General features: G+C 38.2%; 1 protein-coding gene and 1 pseudogene across 1 annotated transcript in view; one reads left to right on the forward strand and one right to left on the reverse strand.

The window, feature by feature from the left end:
• The window catches only part of RGS5 (regulator of G-protein signaling 5), a 172,473-nt gene that overhangs the window by 89,052 nt on the left and 61,863 nt on the right, over nucleotides 1–21,558 (reverse strand). The gene's annotated exons all lie outside the window — the stretch shown is intronic.
• Nucleotides 257–2,609, forward strand: LOC105534196 (annotated as a pseudogene).

The following is a 21,558-nucleotide window of genomic DNA, read 5'->3' on the forward strand; positions in this document are numbered from 1 at the left end:
AAAAAAAAAAAAAGGGCAATGAACACATGAAAAAGGGTTCAACATCATTACATGTCAAAAAAAAAAAAAGGCACATTGAAACCACAATGAGATGGTTCTATGCACTTACAAAAAAAGATTAAAATTTAAAATGACTGATGACACTAAATGTTGGGTAGGATGTGGAAGAACCAGAACTCTGGAACATTGTTGAAGGGAATGAAACATGGGTGCGGCATCGGCGGGGTCCCTGTAAGGCTGCTGACGTTCTCTCCAGATGCTGAGACTTGTGTATCGTCGGCACAGGCCAGCGTTGAGCTGTAGTTGTAGTAGTCTGCCTTCTGAAGCAACGTCTATTTACAATGAAGTGGCAGTCTCCATAATTCCAGTCACTTTTCTCAGAAGGATTGAAGAGTTTGACAATTTACTTGTGAAAGAGAATCATGAATTAAGAATAGCAGAGGGGGCAGGTGTGGTGGCTCACCTTGTAATCCTGGCACTTCGGGAGGCTGACATGATGGACAAATTGCTTGAGCTGAGGAGTTCAAGACCAGTCTGGGCAACATGGCAAGACACTGCCTCTATAAAAATTAGCCAGGCATGGTGGCACGCACCTGTAGTCCCAGCTACTCAGGAGGCTGAGGCAAGAGAATCACTTGAGCCCAGGAGGTGGAGGTTGCAGTGAGCTGAGATAGCAACCCTGTACTCCAGTCTGGGTGACAGAGACCCTATCTCAAAGAGAAGAAAAAAGAAAAAAGAAAAAAGCAGGAGGGCAGGAACAGTGAGGGGTTTATTCAATGGACTAAAGCCTGGAAATGTAGACTTTGCCAACACTGCCACTCCTACTCAGATGAAGACGATGTTTCAGGCAGCCAGGATTTGGATGATAAACCACAAAGGAGAAGAGCGCAGAACAATTACTGCCAGGCTTCACAAAGAAAATGTTAAGATTACTACACTAGAGATTGATGTTGCCACTGATGGATGATATGCTGAAGTCGAAGTCACAACTGACCGGCAGAAAGATGCTGAACACAAGGCTGTCCCTGTAAATTCTGTTTTAAGATTTTAATGATACCTTATTTGATGACTTTAATGGTTATGATTTAAAAAATAAGAAAGTTAGATTTGTTGGACATGCCAAACAGAAATAAAAGAGGATTATCTTATACTTTTAAGATATTTCAGGTTTTATAAGAGTACTGGCTTTTTAAAAATACTTGTACGGATCATGACTGGCTGATAAATACTCTTACTAATTAAATCTTATAATTATTTACATATATCCTTGAAAATAATAACAGGAACTGCAAATAACATTATTTGGAAAGGTTCAAACACCTTAGAGAATTCAGTGTCAAAATCATATTAATTGCCACAATCTGAACAGGATAAGTTAGAACAAAATCCAAATGTTTTCTTTTAACTAAACATGAAAATTGCAGCAATATTCAAGTTCAAATTTCCAAAATGCTCCAGGAGTTGCAGAAACTCTCAGAGTGTTGATTGCTAAATTAAAATAAGAAACTCATGAGCTTCCACTTAGCACAGGTTGAACTATCCTCTTAGTATTCTTCCCAACTTAGCTAGACCTTCCTACACTTTTATGGGACAATTGTAGAGCAACCTGGTGACCACGGTCCTGAGACTTTGTAAACAATTGCAGAAAATGCAAAACGCTTGGCTGGAATATCAGGAATGACGATTTGGGTGGAACTGAAAAAAAATTTGTTGGTAACCATGTAAATCATTTGATTCCCCTTATCTGTGATCTTGATGTGGCTCCTTATGTAGGTTTACCTGCTAATTAAAGTTTAGAAGAGTTTAATAAGGTCAGTAAAAATGTTGAAAGTTTTTCACCAAAGTCAATGACTCTTTTCGCCTCATTATTGAAATGATAGGATGATGTTGCAAAAGTGGATTTGAGGTCGAAGACTGCACCAAAAGAGAAAAGCCTTGGATTATTTATGGTTAAAAATATGAAAGATTTAGTTAAAGCAACGGATAGTTCAGAACCATTAAAACTCGATTAAGACTTCATTATAGGTTCTAGGGAACGTGATGCAACTACTTGTGATGGAACTACTTGTGTATGTGAGCTACTGAGGTACCAAGGAGAGCACTGTCTCTGAAAGGAAATGCAGCAGTGGTGAATCCCATTTCCTGCAAGTGTCACGACGTCAGGAAAGTGGGGATCTCTTCAGGGAAAGAAATTGGGGTTCTGTTACAACAGCTGGGAGAACAGTGGGAAAAAAATGGTTACTGGCCGGGCACGGTGGCTCATGCCTCGGTTTGGGAGACCGAGGCGGGTGGATCGCCTGAGCTCAGGAGTTCAAGACCAGCCTGGGCAACACAGTGAACCCCTATCCCTATTAATATCCAAAAAAAAAAAAAAAAAAATTAGCCGGGGGTGGCGGCCTGTGCCTATATTCCCAGCTACTCGGGAGGCTGAGGCAGGAGAATTGCTAGAACCTGGGAGGCAGAGGTTGCAGTGAGCTGAGATCGCGCCACTGCACTCCAGCCTGAGTGACAGAGCAAGAATCCGTCTCTAAAAAAAAAAAAAAAAGAAAAAGAAAAGTGGTTACCAAACAGAAAAAGATTCCCTTCTAAATGGCATAAAGAAGACATAAAACTAGTGGCTACTAAAAGTCAGAACATTTTAAATAAGGTTTTTTTTTCCTTCTCCCTCTTAGTGAGATTTTGGAAATGACAGTACAATAAAAGCCAGTTTAAAGGACCTCTTAAACATAAAGGTCTTATTTTATGAATGGTATTTCAGGAATTAAACTGAAGTTCACCTCCTCTTGATCTGATTTATATTACTGAAACAGTTCTGTTGAAATAGTTCCAACTGAGAAAAGCATAATTGGCTTCTACTCTCTTAATCTATTTAGACTTTTTTTTTAAATTTAGTTTTTGCATAAGGTGGCACTAAGATTGATCTGAAAAAGTGTTAACTGTCTTGAAGAAAAAATGTTTATTAATTGCAATTGAGATAACTGAATTACTTTGTACAATGACTGTCTATGATGTGTTTGTTCTTATCTGAATTCTGAAATAAATAAATGAGTGCCTCAAAAGAACTTGAAAAAAGGTACAACTATTTTAGAAAACTGTTCAGCAGGTTTTTTTTTCATTAAAAGGAAAAAATACACTTGCCCTATGCCCCAGCAATTCCACTCTAAGTATTTACCCAAGAGAAATACAAAGATATGTCAACACAGTGAGTTATATAAAATAATATCTTTATTCCTAATAGTCAGAAATTAGAATACATTCAAATACATATCAACAGAAAAATAGATAAATAATTGTGGAATGGTCATATATTGGAATATTAACTAATCAGCAGTTAAAAAAAGAATTGACTAATAGTGTATGCAAAAACATAAATAAATCTAAAAACATATTGAACAAACAGAGCCTTATCAAAAGAATGTATACTCTATGGTTTCATTCATATGAAGTTCTAGAATGGGTGGAACTAATTCGTGGTGGGAAAAAGAAAAACTAGACTATATGCATCAGGAGACAGGGTGGAGATTGACTGGAAGTGGAGATGAAGGAACTCTGAGGGACAATTGGAAAAAAAAAATTTAGAGAGAGAGTTTCACTCTCTCACCCAGGCTGCAGTGTTGTGATCATAGCTCACTGTAGCCTCAAACTCTAGGGCTCAAGTGATCCTCCCACCTCAGTCTCTCAAGCAGCTGGGACCACAGGTGCATTCCACTGCATCTGGCTAATTTTTAAATGTTTTATCAAGACAGAGTCTTGCTATGCTGCCCAGGCTGATCTTGAACTTCTGGACTCAAGTGATCCTCTAGCCTCTGCCTTTGAAAGTGCTGAGGTTACAGGTGGTGAGCCACTGCACCAGGCCAAAATAGAAATATTCTGTGCCTTGTTTGAGGTGATGGTTACATGAATGAATATACTTGTCAAAATGTATCTTAGCCAGGTGTAATGGCACATACCTATACCCCCAGCTACTCAGCAGACTGAGGCAGGAGGATCTACTGAGCCCAAGAGATCAAGGCAATAGTTCTCTACAATTATTCCCAGGAAAAGCCATTGCACTCTGGCCTGGGCAACAAAGTGAGATCCTATTCCTAAATTTTAAAAAAGTTATCTAATCCTAAAATCTATGCATTTCACTGTATGTAAATTTTACCTCAATTAAAAAAGAATCTGTGCTTGGGTCTAACATGATCTTCTTCCTGGCTACCTCTCTGATCTTATGTTCAGTCACTCTACCCCTAGCTCACAGTGCCCCAGGCACTATGACTTTATTGGTTGTTCCTCAAACCCACCAACCACTCTCACCCAGTCTTTGTACTTGTTGTTCTCTTTGCCTGAAACACTCTTCCTAAGATCTCTTCATGGCTTGCTTCCTTGCCTCCTTTGGGTTTCTGCTCACTTGTCTTCAGGTAAGAGACCCCGATCACTCCCTCTGAAATTCTATCTGTTATCTGACTTATCCCCAAATGCTAGATGTCTTGACCCTACTTTACTTTCCTTCTATAATAACTGATATTGTATTATGTGTTCATTTGATTATTTTCTTCTCAGATTAGAATGTAAGTTTAATAATGGCAGATTTTTGTTGTTCTTAACTGTATCCCCAGTTCTTAAAATGGTGTCTGGCACAGAGCAGGCCTTGTTAAATGAATGAATGAAGACTTCTGTGGCTTACTTGAAATATTATCTTCTGGTCTGAACATAGCTGGGAGATTCCCTTCCACTGCTCTAAACTCTTGTTAGGTATAGTTGCATTTTGTCTTTCTCTAGAAGGGCCTCCCCTACCTGAAGAAACTGGGAGTAAAATATTTTCTTGTGATGAAACTATTTTTCCACCCCATGTTTCAGACTATGGTTATTCTGGTTTGCGGTTTCCTTCCAGGTAGGTATGGATCACACTTATGCAGCCCACGGTCGTTTATTCTCACATTATCTGATTTCCAAACCAGCTTAACTCAGATCATTAAGTTGCTGATCCAATTCATTCTTTAAATTAAAATGACTGAAATGATCAGGCTGACCAGACTTTGGCATGGCCATTCCATTCTTAAATGTTTAGTTTAAGATAGAGAACAGTGACATACACAGATATTCATGTATAAAAATAATATATAAATATTTAAAATAGAAAAAGACACACTATTTTCACTGGTAATGAAGTTTTGGCCAGTGACTGTAAGTGATGGAGAGCTGTGGTTGACTTCCTGGGGATATAATCAGTCTTTGTTAGGAAAATGAATGGCTACATAAGTATAGTACTTGTATTAAGTATTCTATGCTCAAGATTGAACTAGATTAATTGTCCATAGAGCATTAATCTCAAGCACCTCAGGCTACTTCTTCACGTTTCACAGCTAGCACTGGAATAAAGGAAGTGAGGCATTGAATTAAACCTCTTCATTGTATAGGAAGAGCTTTCTTAAAATAATAACTTTTTAAAAACTTTTGATTCATGTCTTATAGATGAGATATATAAAAGTTTTGACATAAACATCTGAGTTAGTGGCTCCTTGAGGATAGAGAGATAATGGATCAAACATGGCATATTTTTAAATATGTCAGAAAAATAATTACATTTTGGCCATTTCATAGCATAGGTACATTCTTCGCACTGGTGGAATGAAGTAGTTATAAAAATAAATAACATTAGTGAATATTTGCTTCAAGTTAACCAACATTTTCTGAGCATGTGTTAAGCATTATGCAAGAAATTCTAAATACAAAATAAACCAGGTGTTCTCGTGCTTGAAAGGAGCACAGGTGGAAGAGAGTTGTGAGATAAGATAGATGCATACACAAGTGAGTATTATGCTCTAAGGCAAACTTTAAAACACACCATAATCAAATGTAATATTTAATGAGAAAATAAGGCAGATTCGGTTCTTAAGTGTTTTCATCTGGGTCTTAAAAGATGTTTAAGACTTAGGACAAGTATTGAATGTCAGGCAGAAGGGACAGCATGAAAAAAAGATACACAGGAAACTGTGTGTATACTGGTGGGAATGATGGTAGCCTACTATAAGAAGAGCTTAGAATTGGAGGGAAGATGTAATAAAATATAGGATTAGAAAGTTCAGCAGGGGAAATGTTTACAGAGGGCTGAGGAGTTTAGGGTTTATTACATTTTCTATAGGGAACTTCTAAAGTTTTCTGAGGGCAGTAGTGACATCATCAGATCTATTTAAAATAAAGTTACTTCTGCAAAGCTGTATTGGTTGGACTGTAGGGAAGAAAGAATAAAAGGAGTCTCTATAGCTGCAGCTTACTGTGAGTGGTAATAGTTCTACTACATGTTTGCAAACATTCTATACTCAGAAGTGCAAAGATACATTTGTATAGGTGTCTTTATACATAGAAGGATGCATTTACTGCCCATCAATGATAGACTGGATAAAGAAAATGTGGTGCATATGCACCATGGAATACTATGCAGCCATGAAAATGAATGAGTTCATGTCCTTTGCAGGGACATGGATGAAGCTGGAAACCATCATCCTTAGCAAACTAACACAGAAACAGAAAACCAAACACTGCATGTTCTCACTCATAAGCGGGAGATGAACAGTGAGAACACATGGACACAGGGAGGGGAACGTCACACACTGGGACCTGTTCGGGGTTGGGAGTAAAGGGGAGGGAGAGCATTAGGACAAATACCTAATGCATGCAGGGCTTAAAACCTAGATGACAGGTTGATAGGTGCAGCAAACCACCATGGCACATGTATACCTTTGTAACAAACCTGCACATTCAGCATATGTATCCCAGAACTTAAAGTAATATTTAAAAAAAAGAAGGAGGAGACATTTACACACATTCACACAACACACACACATACACACGTGTTGGTTTGAAAAAGACTCTGAATCTGAGAGATAGAATATTGTATTGGTTAAGGACACAGGCCTTAGAATCAAACAAAAGACTGGCTTCTTCACTGTGTAACTTTGCTTAAGATAATTAAACTCTAATATAAAATGGAGTTAAAATGTTTAGTTTTAAGTTTTGTTAAACACTAAATGTAATAACCTATGAAAAGGATTTAGTATAGTTCTGACCTACTGTATGCACACAATAGCTGAGAGCTAACATTACTACTATTGCCATTTTCACTATTGTTGTCAATTTGAGATGTACTTCAAGTCAATGAGTAATTTGGTAATAGCATTTACTGGAAACAGCTTGAGGTCTAGAGTCAAGAAGATAAAGCCCATCATTTCCAAAGCTATAATTTTGCCATTTTAACAAAAGAAGACCCAGAAACAGAACACAGAATCCTCTAAAGTCTGTTCCAAGTTTCTTTCCCAGAAATTACTTCAATGAGTAAACACTTTCCATCTCCCCTGAAGTTTCACTATATACTTACTAATGCATTATGCTACTCCTGCTCAGGAATGATCTCCAAAGCATTTAACACAGTAGTTTATCAAACATATTTTTCCCAACTGCTTGAGGTTTATCATACAGTAGCATCTACAACTCATGAAGAAAACAAGCTACAAGGATTACAAGTGATTTTTTTTATTTTTTATCTTGACAGATGTTTAAAAACAACATTAGCAGAAACAATGACATTTGCAACAAATGAAAAATAAAGTAAATTAAGGGACTCAGAAAAGACAATGAGGGTAATTTGTTCACAATGGTTGTTGACTCACTGGGTGATTGGTGCCAAAAAGAGTAAACAACCAAATATAGTCACCGAAAACAGTAATAATCCACGAAAGAATGAAGACTTGTTCTGTGATGAATCACAGAAGTCAGTGTTACACAGAATCATTCAGAGGGTTTAATTAACCAGAAAGCCATCATTATAGAAGCTCATCTATAACAAGTCTAATGGCATGGACATTGAAGACAGCATTGTCCTGGGCTCCATTGTTGGGAAAGGCCTGGTTTCATCTAGAGTTCTACTTTTCAGATAACACCCACTTTTCATATGCCATAAGGGCTCATAGATCTTGGGTTCCCATTCTTCTTCCTGGCTTCCATATTATCTAGATAGATAGGAGGTACTGGAAAGAGAATGTCTGAGAGATAAAATCTTAGGTTACATTATTGAATATAGTCTGCTGAGTAAATTTCCTCAAAACAACAATGAAAAAGATTTTTTCCCATTAAGAAATCCTGAAATACACCAGAATATTCATAGCTTTAAAATTCTTCCTTTTGTGTGTGTTGCAGGATAGGTAGTCTGTGGTCTTGCTCTTTTCATTTACTTCCACTTTTCCAGCTTAATCCTCTCCTATATCCCTCATGTACTGCACCATGAACTCTATTCAGCCACCTACCCATGGACATCTGAGCAAAGCTCACATACTTGTACTAGAACATTTGCCTGGAGTTCTCTTTTCCCCATGATAACTTGTTGAAAATATTTTCTTTTGAAGTTTCACAAAACTCCAAGAAACCTATCTTTTTTTTTTCTTTTTAAATATTGCTGTAAGATTTTGCTTCTAAAACTTTAGCATTGACATCATTTTGCTTTCATAAATATCTGATTCTCCAAGCATATTGTAAGATCTTAAAAATCAGGAACCAAGGCTTTTGTATTGCCTCATCATCCGAAATGCTTGGCATAGTGATTACTGTATCACAATTGAGAATGCAAAAGCAAATCCTAGTTTTACCACTTAGTACCTGTGTAAATTTAGATGTATTATTTTACCTCTTGGAATTTCTGATTATGCATCTGTAAAAATGGGTATAATAATACCAATTTCAAAGGTTTATGAGGATTACTTATGATAATACATAAAAAGCATCTAAAATGGCACTTGATCCATTGTGTGTGCTCAATAAATAGTAGCTTAAAAAATAAAGTAGCTTAAAAAATAAAGTAGCTTAAAAAATAACTCCACTTCGTTCTGTGGAGTTGAGGTAGAATAATCTTCTTCAGATACATCACTCAGATTATGCCTTCAAGTTGGTCATCAGTTAAAAACAAGCAGCCATTTGTGAGAAAGGATACCCAGGCACAGGGCCAGGTGTGGTGCCTCACGCCTATAATCCCAGCACTTTGGGAGGCCAAGGAGGGCGGATCACGAGGTAAGGAGATCGAGACCATCCTGGCTAACACGATGAAACCCCATCTCTACTGAAAAAATACAAAAAATGAGCTGGGCATGGTGGCGCGCGCCTCTAGTCCCAGCTACTCAGGATGCTGAGGCAGGAGAATCGCTTGAACCCAGGAGGTGGAGGTTGCAGTGAGTCGAGATTGTGCGCTGCTGCGCTCCAGCCTGGGCGACAGAGTGAAACTCTGTCTCAGAAAACAAACAAACAAACAAACAAACAAACAAAAAAACCCCAAGCACTTTACAACTCTAATCACTGGGAAGAACAGTTCTTCTTACAGTGATATATTGTTACAAAACCCACTTGTGTCTGCGAGCAATCTATGATGAGTCTAGTTTTACCTGCTGATTCCTCTGGAATTTATTGCAATGATAAACTTTCCAAAAATTAGAAAGTCATTCCAATATACATAAAATAGTCATCTGCATGGAATCAACCTAGATTCTCATCCACAGTGGACCGGATAAAGAAAATGTGGTACATATACACTATGGAATACTACATAGCCATAAAAAGAATGAAATCATGTCCTTTGCAGCAACATGGATGCAGCTGGGGGCCATTACCCTAAGTGAATTAATGTAGGAACAGAAAGCCAAATACTGCATGTTCTCACTTATAAGTGAGAGCTAAACATTAAGTACACATGGACACAAAGAAGGGAATAATAGACACCAGGGCCTACTAGAGGGTGAACGGTGGGAGAAGGGTGAGGATTGAAAGCCTACGAGGATTGAAAGCCTACCTATTGGATACTACTATGCTCATTACCTAGGTGAGAAAATAATCTGTATACCAAACCCCAGCAACACATAATTTACCCACGTAACAAATCTGCACATGTCCCCCCCAATCTAAAATAAAAGCTGGAAAGAAAATAATCATCTGAATAATTATAAGAAAAGAACTGATAAGATAATGTGAGTTTTGTTCTAGTCAAATGAATTGTTGAGCTTTCAAGGTTTTTCTCAGCCCAGTGATGGTGCCATTCTTAAGCTGTATGTTTCTAAGCATATTATCTGTGACAGGGGTAACCTGCTAATTTAGATCAATTTAATATGCAATCAGTAACTATTAAGATTCACTATCAGGCAAACAAATCCAATTAAATTGCATTTAACTCTACTAAAAATATTTTTAAATCACCTATATATGCCACTTTAAATCACCTATATATGCCATATTCCAGTTATGGAAATTACATTGCAATTGAATTGGGTAAAAGTTGATATATATATATATATATATATATGAATGACATATATGAATATATATAGGTTTTATATATAACCTTTTTGATAGATAATTTATATTACATGTAACTTTTTGATAGTGATGTTCTGAATCTTTTCTTCTAGAAAAATGGGCACTCCCCACTCAGTGATCTTGTTACATCTTTTACAATGTTCTCTAATAGAACCATCAATATTTTATTGCTCCTAAAGGATGAGAAAGGACTCATGTTTATTCATATTTTTAATCCCACTCTTACAGCCTAGTACAATGTTGGCCCATGGTGGATGATCAATGAATGTTCTTTCAATCAATTAACTCATTTTCTTAGTTTTTCCTACTCCAACTTGCTCGGTAACTTTGAGCATATCATCAATCTCTATGGGCCTTGACTGTTTCTTCCATGGAAAAGAGACATTAGACACAAAGGGTATCTCATAAATACGTAGTTAGGACAGCTGGTGCTCAACTTTCCAGATCCCACTCTCTTCTCACCCTTATTACCTCCCTTAGTACAGAGAGTGACAGTGTTAGTAAAAGCAAAGATAAAACCACTTTCTTTATTAGATCTGGGTAAGGTCAGCAGGCCCAGGAAACATGCAGAGTCAGATCTGCCTAGGTTTTAATAGGGTTAGAGAGCATAACTGGATCTCATCCTCTGTTTTTTTTTAATAGACTATTACCAGGCCCCGGGATCAAAGACTCCTGTTGTTTATCTTTGCTCTTTTACTTTAATAACTGCTGACACTCCATCAGGGTGTCCTGGAGGCCCAGAAGGAGTTTTGATTGTCATTCAAGATGAGATGATATAAAACTCACCAGGCTCTGTACATATCCTCTTATGAGCCTAAGGGGGTAGAAAATAGCATTACTCTTGTTTAAAATAAGCTATCCTTAATCCTTATTTTACAGATCAGGAATCTAAGGCTCAGAGAGACTAACCCATTTCCTTGTTCTGGGCACTGATTAAACAGAGAAGCAGAGTTTGCTCTAAATATCAAGAATACCCATTTCCCTGGAAAAATAAAAAAATAAAAAATAAAAACCACAGCTCAGTGAATGTGAACCTTGTATTTCCATCCCCACTGGTGCCTCTCTTGGGTGCTAATAACTCGTCTTCTCCTTAGCACCCTAACAGGTCTAGAAAGACAAGGAAGAAAGAGTCAGCTTTATTGTTGGCTGTCAGTAAAACAAAATAGACAGCTTCTTGGTGAAGCTGGATTTGAGATTGTAACTGGGGTTGACTTGTGACCATCTTCATACCTCACCCTAAATGTGGACATCGGCACCAATGGGTGGGAACATTTGAGCCCAATTTACTCATCCAAAAGTCAAGAAGGAAGCTGAAGAATAGCCCACCTCAACCAAGTGGGAGAAAAACTGCCCCTTTGCCTGCTTCAGAATGGGAGGAAGAGGTGAGAAAGCCCTGTTCCCTCTTATAAAACCCAGGGCAGAAAACACAAAAAGGTACAAGAGAAATGTGCTCATATTGCCATTCAACTGAATAAACATTCCTTAAGTGAAGTCACCCTATAGGGCATGAGGTGCTTAAATTTCAAATCAGCTATCTCTGCTCCCTGAGTTGGAATAAATATAGGTGAAGATGGAGAGACTGGAAGTATTCACTTCAATATTATCTTCTCTATGAGGAGTACAGTAGAAGTGTCTCCTTTATGGAAATGTAAGGAAGAAAGAATAAGTTCTTCCATATAGAAGCTTTTAAGTCTCCATCATCTTCCCACCTGCGCTATGGCAATAGTCTCTTAATTAGTGTGTTTGTTATCATTCTATTTATGTTTTTCACAAAATGAAAGATGATTATTAAACTGTGACTCCAACCTTCTGCCAAACCCTTAATATTTATTTGAGAAAATCACTCACTCTTTCCATGCTGCTGTTTCCTTTTTAATAAAATGAGGAAGGTCAGGCACGGTGGCTCACCCCTGTAATCCCAGCACTTTGGGAGGCCAAGGCGGGTGGATCACCTGAGGTCAGGAGTTGGAGACCAGTGTGGCCAGCATGGCGAAATCCTGTCTCTACTAAAAATACAAAAATTAGCCGGGCATTGTGGCAGTCGCCTGTAGTCCCAGCTACTTGGGAGGCTGAGGCAGGAGAATCGCTTGAAGCCAGGAGGCAGAGGTTGCAGTGAGCTGAGATCACGCCACTGCACTCCAACCTGAGTGACAGAGCAAGGCTCCATCTCAAAATAAATAATAAAATAAAATAAAATGGGGAAGATGGTAATTGCCATGCAAGCTTTTGGTGATAGATGAGTTAACATCATAAAGCACTAATAATTGCTAGCTATGATTCTCATCTATTTATCTTTCTCTGCCTTCTCTCAGCTGCCCTGGCTCAGTACATGGTATTCCTGTTGTTAGGTACATCACTGCCACAGTTCTTAGATTAATATGGGCTTGAGGCTGGAAGTACTCAGCTAATTCATTTAACTTAATACCACCTAATGAATCTGGGCTGACTCAGGGCACAAGGCCCCAAAGATGATCATTGGGTTCTCCAGTTGGTCCCTGCGCTTTTCTTAAAACATAGCCTAGGCTTTGTTGGTACAGAGCTACTTACTGATTATCCAGAACTGAGCATTAGAGAGAGAGGAAGACTGGGGATACAAGTAGCAGATTTAATCTTTTGGAAGCAATCACTGCAATTATCATAAATGAGTGCAAAGAAAAAAGAGAGCCAAAGACAAATATGTAAAGAACATCTGTATTTAGGGCAGTGGCCTTTAACCATCAATATGTCTTGAACCCACTTGTGAATATTGTCTCAGATGTTCCCACAGCAAAATTATGAGATGCGAAGGTGATGTGGTGATTATAGCATTATAATCGAGTCATTACAGCTTTGAGATTAAATGATTTGTCTACGAGCAGAACCCACATTCCCTAAATCTCTGCTAAAGAAAAGCTACTAAAGTCAGGTATGGTGGGAATGGAGAAAGTCTTACATTGGCTGATGCAAATCTTGATGTGAGCTTTCAAGATTTGGCCTTCGGAGAGGAAATGCCTTTTACTGCCTACCTCAGTACTTTTTTAAGCTCTTGGCAGAAAAACTCCCAAAAAATAGAAAATATTATTAGTGTTAGAAAAGTGCCAGTTTCAGCTAAGCTCTGTTGAGTCAGTAATTCAACATAAGAGGATTGGTAGAGAGAGTAAGAATAAATAACTTCTAGGGTTGTCTGAGCAGCTGAATTTATGATCTATAAAACTCCATCCATAAAAGGGAAAAAATTTGAACATATAAAAATTATAAGCAAGTTCTGCACAGAGCTCAGTTACTGGCAAAAGAGTTTTTCCTAAATGTAGCATTTGGGTTTTGGGGGATTTTAGCAGACAAACATGTTTCAAATTTTATGGAACTTTACTAAATGGAAAGCGTTGTGCAAAGAACTGGATAGATACTGTTCCTGACCTTATGAAGCTTAGAATCTGGAAGAGGGAAAATTCAACCCTGAAGGTTATCTAGTAACACATTTTATAATTTTTCTTTTTTCCTCAAGTTACATTTATGTAAGACAACGCAAACCTACACGAGATGAACTCGATCCTCTATCATGCCTACTGAATGCCTTAGCTAATGTATTCCTTAAATTAACAATCTTTTTCTCTGTGAAGAATATTGGTTTCTCAGTGGAGTTGAAGTATATAAACAATCCCAAATAAAGACATAGATTTGCTCTGTCTTCAAGGAGTTTACAAACACATCAAAGAAGAGAGATATATTTGGATGTTTTAAAAAATTTTTCAAGTAATAAAGCCACAGTAAAGAAAATGTAAAGAGAAAAATCACCCCAAATCTCACCACTCTAACACTCTCTGGCCATGTCTTTTAATATCTTATGCTGATCCCTCCTTTTCTTGTGGATTCTTAATGTATCAGAACCCACAGTTTGGTCCTTGGACTTCTCATCTTTTCTATCTTCACTTACCCCAAAGTGATCTCATCCAGTCTCATAGCTTTAAATGCTATCTGTATGCTGATGACTCCCAGATTTATAACTCCAACCTAGATATTGTGCTACTCCTATAGTTACACTGAGCTGTGCCCTTGGTCTTCAGCAACCACTATCTCTAGCTTTACAATTTTGTCGCTTTGAGAATGTTATATAAATGGAATCATACATACGATCATGTATAATCTTTCGAGATTGACTTATTTTCACTCAGCGTAACTCCTTTGAGATCCATCCATGTTGCTACACGTATCAATTGACGCATTTTCTGTGCTATGTATATACTGCCATTTATTTAAACATTCATTCATTGAAAAGCATTTGAGTTGTTTCCAATTCTTGGCTATTACAAATGAAGCTTCTACGAATATTCATATACATGTATTTTTGTGGATGTATGTTTTCATTTTTCTGAGATTAACACCCAGGAACATGATTGCTGGGTTACATCTTAAATATATATTAGTTTACTAAGTAACTGCCAAATTATCTTCCTGAGTAGCTGTACCATTTTACAGTCCCATCAGCAATGTATGAAATACCTAGTTTCTCCACATCCTTCCCAACACTTGGTATTGCATGTCTCTCTGATTATAGCCATTCTAGTGGGCATGTTGAACATCATTAATAATTTTGCATTCATATATTCTTGATGAAATGTCTTTCCTGTCTTTTGCTCATTTTCCAAATTTTACTGTTGAATTTTGAGAGCTCTTTATATATTCTACATAAAAGTCTTTTGTTAGGTATTTGGTTTGCAAAGATTTTCTCCATCTGATCTTGTTCTTTCATCCTCTTTACAGGGTCTTTTGTGGAGCAAAAGTCTTTAAAAAATTAATTTAACTACATTTCGACATTTCTCAATTGATTTGACCAAGATTATCTCTTTTTTTGGTCCATAATTCACATCTTATAGATCACAAATGTTCTGCAAAACACATACCTGAAAATATTGTTCTAGGAAGTTCCTTTCACTCCCAACATCCAAGTGTTCTCAATTCTCTCAGAATTCTACTTTCTACTAAGGATCAGAAACTACTCTAAGAACCAAATTTATGGCAATGAATGCTATAAGAATGAACCATTCTTCCGACTTGCATATTGATGCTTTGCTTGAGGTTTTCTGGGGACAAATGTAAAACAAATAAGAAATGAATTTAAGGGTGGGAATTTTAGTCTTCATAGGAGCTGTTTGGAAAACACCATTATATTGCTAACACATGGCCACTAGACATTGGATTCTAGCCTTGGATTTACCATTAATTGTTTGTGTAACTTTGGATAGGCCACTCTATCCTGAGCCCGAATTTCATCATCTGTAAAAATGAAGAATCTGGAGCACATTTGACATCCTATAATTCTAACTCATATCAGTACTCTATCCAGTTGCAGATGGGAATCTCATCTGTGATGAAAGTGTTGCATGATTCTGATTGAGAACACCAAACAATAAGTATGATTTGAGGACTGAGTGTGTTTAAATGATCCTGAAAATTTCACTAGGATGAACCAATGTTTTGCAACACCTTCCTAATAAAAACACAAGGTGTTTTCTGCTTTTTCTAGAATCAAAGTGTTGAAGCAGTCCTCCACTGCTCCAGGTTTCCTGTGTCAGAGTACTCTGAAATCTACATATCAGTTCTCTGATCATTTCTTTCTAATCTCAATCAAAACTGAAAATCTGTGATCATGATCAGGAATAAACTAAGACAGACAAGACCATTTTTATTCTTTTTTTTTTTTTTTTTTTTTTTTGAGACAGAGTCTCACTCCGTTGCCCAGGCTGAAGAGAAGTGGTATGATCTCAGCTCACTGCACCCTCCGCCTCCCAGGTTCAGGCAATTCTCTTGCCTCAGCTTCCCATGTAATTGGGATTACAGGTACATACCACCATGCCTGACTAATTTTTTTTTTTTTTGTATTTTTAGTAGAGACCAGGTTTCACCATGTTGGCCAGCCTGGTCTTGAACCCCTGACCTCAGACAATCCACCCAGCTCGGCCTGCCAAAGTGCTGGGATTACAGACCTGAGCCATCATACCCGGCCAAGACCATTTTTCTCAAAGTTAAGTGGGGTTTGGAGGTAGGAAGGGAGGAGGAGTGAGAAAGAAGGAGGAAGAAGCTGATGATTAGACTTGTGATGATTTATTAATCAATTGGCAGATACACATTCATCCAGTAAGAAGAATATCATTAAAACTGGGTTATAATTAGTTGCAACAGCACCCTTGCTTAAAAGGAACTTCACAAAGAAAAGTACATCTCCTGGGCAATTTGGAAATCAGTTTAAAAGATGCTTTTCTCCTAACCTGTCATCCTAAGACTAGGGAACAAGCAATCATTTATAGATACACAGGGAAGAGAAGGATGAATGTAGTAGTCAGCCAAAGAATGCTGATATCCTGGGTGCTGGAGAGAGAGGCAGAAGTGTAAGTGCAAGAAAGAGGTAAGCGTGTCTGAGAACACAGTGGTGAGGGTGGGTAGGGAAGAGGATAGTCACAAAATCACAGATATTTAGAAAACCACTTGGTTAAGTGAATCAATAAAAGTTTAACAATCTCAGATTTGCAAAGGATTTGAAAGGTAATCTATTGTCAACCACCTTTCCCTTTTATCTGTGCTCAAATTTCTTTTTCATCATAATCATTCACTTTCCCATTTACTCAGCACGTATATTTTTTGAGGTTTTATTATGGGCTTAGTACTGTCATGGATCTGGAGAACACCAAGCTGATTCAGATAGCATCCTTTTCATCAAGTAGTTGACATTCTAGTCCAGGCTAGTCTAGTTAGGACAACTAAAGAAGTAGTTATTAAAGAATAAGATGTGGTTTTTTGCAGATATGTACTAAAGGTGATTTAAAGCAAAAAGGAAGAATGCTTATTTCTATCTGGGCAAGTGAAAAACCCACAGGAGGGGTACCTGGGGTTGGGGAGGGTGGGATCAGAAAAGGCTTCATAGTCAAAGAGGATTCTTTAAGTCTAGGGTCCTCTTTGGGTTCTTCATAGTCAAAGAGGATTTTAAGGGTCCCATTTGAGGATCTAACATCACCAGTTTTGTTCTTTCTGAGATACAAAGTTTGGATGTAGGGTGAGAAGTGAGGTGGACAGAGAAGCCCAGACTCCCAGCCCGCAAATTTTTCCCTCTTTCTATTTCCGTGTTACTACTTTTTCACACATTTAAAATTAATCTTGTTTTATGTTCTCTTTTGTATCTATTTTGCTTTTAATCCAGGGGACTTTAGTTGAAAACAGCACCACAGAATTTCAACACTAGAAAGTATCTCACAGAATGTAACTAGAAATGACATTTCCTAGAAGGAAACTGAGGCCTAGAGAAAGAGACCAACACACACTGGAATATTGTAACACAGCTGGGTCTAAACTTCTAATCCAGTTCTTTTTTCTTTTTTCCATTATCTCTGCCGCCTACTTCTTTTTCAGGCTATACTTACAATCTCCCTAGGGTGCCAGATAATACTTGTATATTCCAGCTATTTTCATTTTTGCATAATTTTCCCATGAAGATTTTGTCGTTTCCTCTTTCAGACATGACCCAAGAACCTCAGTCTGGCCTAATTAACTGATCCCTATGGCACCTTAAAAGACACTGCTCCCTCGGGAGATGAAGGGCTCAGGATTGCTGGGCCTCAGCTGCTGCGTTCCCACCAGCTCAGGCCCTCTCAGCACGGCTAGGATGCAAGCAAGTTTCATCCTACATTGAAAAAAATATGAATGCCTGTAGCTGGTCTGGTTTCTTCCAATGTCGTTTACAACCTTTGTGGTTTGAATCTGTTCATAGAAGAATTAGTTGATGGTTTTGAATGTTATTAGAGAAGAACCCCAACTAGTTTCTCAAGGCATTCTTCTGGGAAAACTGCAGCTTAATGAAGACAGTATTCCACATCGTCTCAAGGAAACAACTTGTCAAAACAATGCCCTTTTCAGACTTTAGTTGTGGGTGGATGGAATATGGATATAAATCTGGAGTAAATAGAAATGCTTAAATGTGGCAAAGCCCTTTCCCCTTCTGTGTCTTTGCCTTTGTACAATGACTCATTCAGGATCCCAGAGCCAAAACTGGTATTGTACACAGAGGCGGAAACATTTACATGTGATTTGGGAAAGCTAAAAGCTAAAAAAAAATCTGCTAAAAAGTTTCTCTTTCCACTGAAGCTTCCTGTGGCTTGGCCTGGTAAGTTTGTCTATTAGATGTTCACCATAAGTTATTTAACCAAAACATCCACACCCTTATCTTTAAGAGGAAAATGCTAAAATGTGTGTGTGTACAATTTTTTTTGAGCCAGTCTCTCTCTCTGTTGCCTGGGGTGGAGTGCAGTGGTGCAATGATAGCTCACTGCAACCTTGATCTACCAAATTCAAGCAATCCTCAGTCCTCTTGCTTCAGCCTCCCTAGTAGCTGTGACAACAGGTGTGCCACCATGCTTGGCTAGTGTTTTTTTTTTTTAAACTTTTAGTAAAGACAAAGTCTCATTATGTTGTGCAGGCTGGTCTTGAACTCCTAAGCTTTTGTGATCCTCCCATGTCGGCTTCCCAAAGTGCTGGGATTACAGGTGTGAGCCACCATGCTCCACCAAAATGAGTATTTTAATACATGTAAGATCACTAACATAATGCTAGGCAAAGAGCCAAGGTGTTCCATGTACATAACATGACTATGATGCTAGTTTATTTCTTCTTTTTGTTGAACAAGGTACCTGACCTCCCAGTTTACATCAGGCTTGTAGTTAAAAGATAAAATAAGACACAGTCTTAATTTTTCTTTTTTTTTTGAGACGGAGTCTCACTCTATTGCTCAGGCTGGAGTGCAGTGATGTGATCTCAGCTCACTGCAAGCTCCACCTTCCAGGTTCACGCCATTCTCCTGTCTCAGCCTCCCAAGTAGCTGGGACTATAGGCGCCCGCCACCATGCCCAGCTAATTTTTTTTTTTATCTTTTTTGTTTTTTAGTAGAGATGGGGTTTCACCGTGTTAGCCAGGATGGTCTCGATCTCCTGACCTCGTGATCCGCCTGCCTCTGCCTCCCAAAGTGCTGGCATTACAGGCATGAGCCACCACACCCGGCTACACAGTCTTAGTCTTTAAAGACCTCACAGTCCCTGAGGAAAGACAGATCCATAAACAAACTCACAATACAGTATGGTAAACAATTTTAATGGAAGGAACCACAGGTATGTTGAAAGAACATCAGTACAGCTGGAGACAGGGAGGGACCATATGATATGTAACTCCTAAAAGCCAGAAGGGGTTATTATCACATGATTTCTGGGTGCTACAGAAGTTTTTCATCACTCACTAGTATTACATAATTTGCTAGGAATCTATTAAGAAACTTCAAGTAGCCTGATTAGAAGAAAAGACATTAGGAAAAGCAAGTCTCAAGAGTTGGAAAGGGGAAAGAACATGGCATCAGAAAATCCAGAGTGGTTGGCAGCAGGGGCAGAGACTTGCTAGAGAGGACTGCAGGTGGAGCAGGAGTTCTGAGCACTGGGTACTGAGGCAACATACTGACTGTATCCTCCTCCAGGAAGGCAAGGTTCAGAAGTTAAGTGCTGGAAAAAGAAGGCCACACACAAATTCCAAAAGAGAACCCTCAGGGCACCCTCTAGATATTCAAAATATCCCATGCTCCACTATGATCATAAGCAATGATAATCCATATAAATCATTTCCATCTTCAGTGTTGTATGTACTACAGGGATACAGAATTCAGCTTCAAAGCCTATGCTTTTTTCTCATGATGCCATAACACTGCATGAACCTTGAGTTTGAAATTAATTTGAATTTGAAGTAATAAAAATAAATTTAGTTCTTGAGTGATTTTTGTTTTTACTTCTCTTGCCTTGCAGTTAATTGATGAAATCCTTGGATGGTTTGCATCATTTTTTAATCCCATATAAATATTTGTTTCTCTCATTTGCCTATTTTGGCTTTCTTTAGAAAATGGTCTTAGTTTATTGAAATTATCGCCAGTGCTTTAAAGAGTATGACTTCCAGTCAGTTCAGTTCCACAGTTTTATTGAGCAAATATCATGGATTCAAAATGAATGCACACTCTAACCCAAAGTCATACAGAGTGGTATAAAGAACTTTGTAGACTCAGCAGGGGGAGGGTGGGAGGTAGCACAGAAATAAAAAATTGTATATTAGGTATAATGTAGACATTACCATAATGTAATGGGTGTACTAAAATCTCAGAATTCACCACTATATAATTTATTCATATAACAAAAAAACACTAGTACCTCAAAAGCTATTGAAATAAAAATGAAAAAAACCAATATTAATGAACAAATAGATATTCCACTTGCTTTGATTCATATTTTTTACTGCACTTAACCACTACCTAACATGTCATGTATTTGTTCTTTTGATTATTGTCTGTTTCCTGTACTAGACTGTGAGCTCTATGAGATCAAAAACAGTCTCAGTTTTGTTCAAAGATGTGTCTTCAAAAACTAAGTAGTCCTGGAAACTTATAGTTTCTCTACAAGTATCTGTTTAAATGGCTGTGTGACCATGAAGTGCTGAAAGGAATGAAAGAATGTGTAAGGCATTTGGTCTCAGGGTATGCATCTAATTGGAAACTCAAGATACAAATGAATGAAGTTTACAACACAGCGGCAGTTAAGCTTCCATAAATCTGAGGCCTCAAATTCAGATGTGATTGAAATTTAACTTTTGTGCTTTGACTTAAACCGGATTTCAAGCTCACATTCCACTGGGATGGTACAAAATTTGTGTGCTTCCTCTCCTTTCCCCAGTTTGAATCTAAGATTAGTTGGGGAGCTTATATCGGCCAAGACTGGTAGGGATGCTGTCTGGACCTCATGCATCCATCCACACCAGTCATCACTGTGATGCCCATGGTCCTCTCTCAGTGGCTCTTCTAGGTATGGCCGTTTTCTCTGCCTCTTCCTTCTCATACATAACGACACAAGAATTCTTGTGCTACTTTTCAGCCATCTTCTAAAGATTGCCTTTGGTCCTCCCTGCATAGTCTAAGCATCCTCATTTAGGAAACTAGGTCCATCCTCTGATCCCGAGACCACCACAGACCTCAAACTGCCTTCCTGGGCTTATATCAGATTAATAAAGGAAGAGGGTCTTTCTCTTTCTTGGGGTCACAGAACTCTCTGTTCTCAACAACTCCCTTCTAGTACTCTTTCCCTTCCCAAACCTGGAGGAATATTTTTCTAGTGTGCAGTGGGAAATGCCGCACCCCTCAATCTATACATTTCCCAAACATTTTGGATCCTCTCCATT

Source organism: Mandrillus leucophaeus, unplaced genomic scaffold (genome assembly GCF_000951045.1).
Source record: "Mandrillus leucophaeus isolate KB7577 unplaced genomic scaffold, Mleu.le_1.0 Scaffold1312, whole genome shotgun sequence".
Lineage (NCBI taxonomy): Eukaryota > Metazoa > Chordata > Mammalia > Primates > Cercopithecidae > Mandrillus > Mandrillus leucophaeus.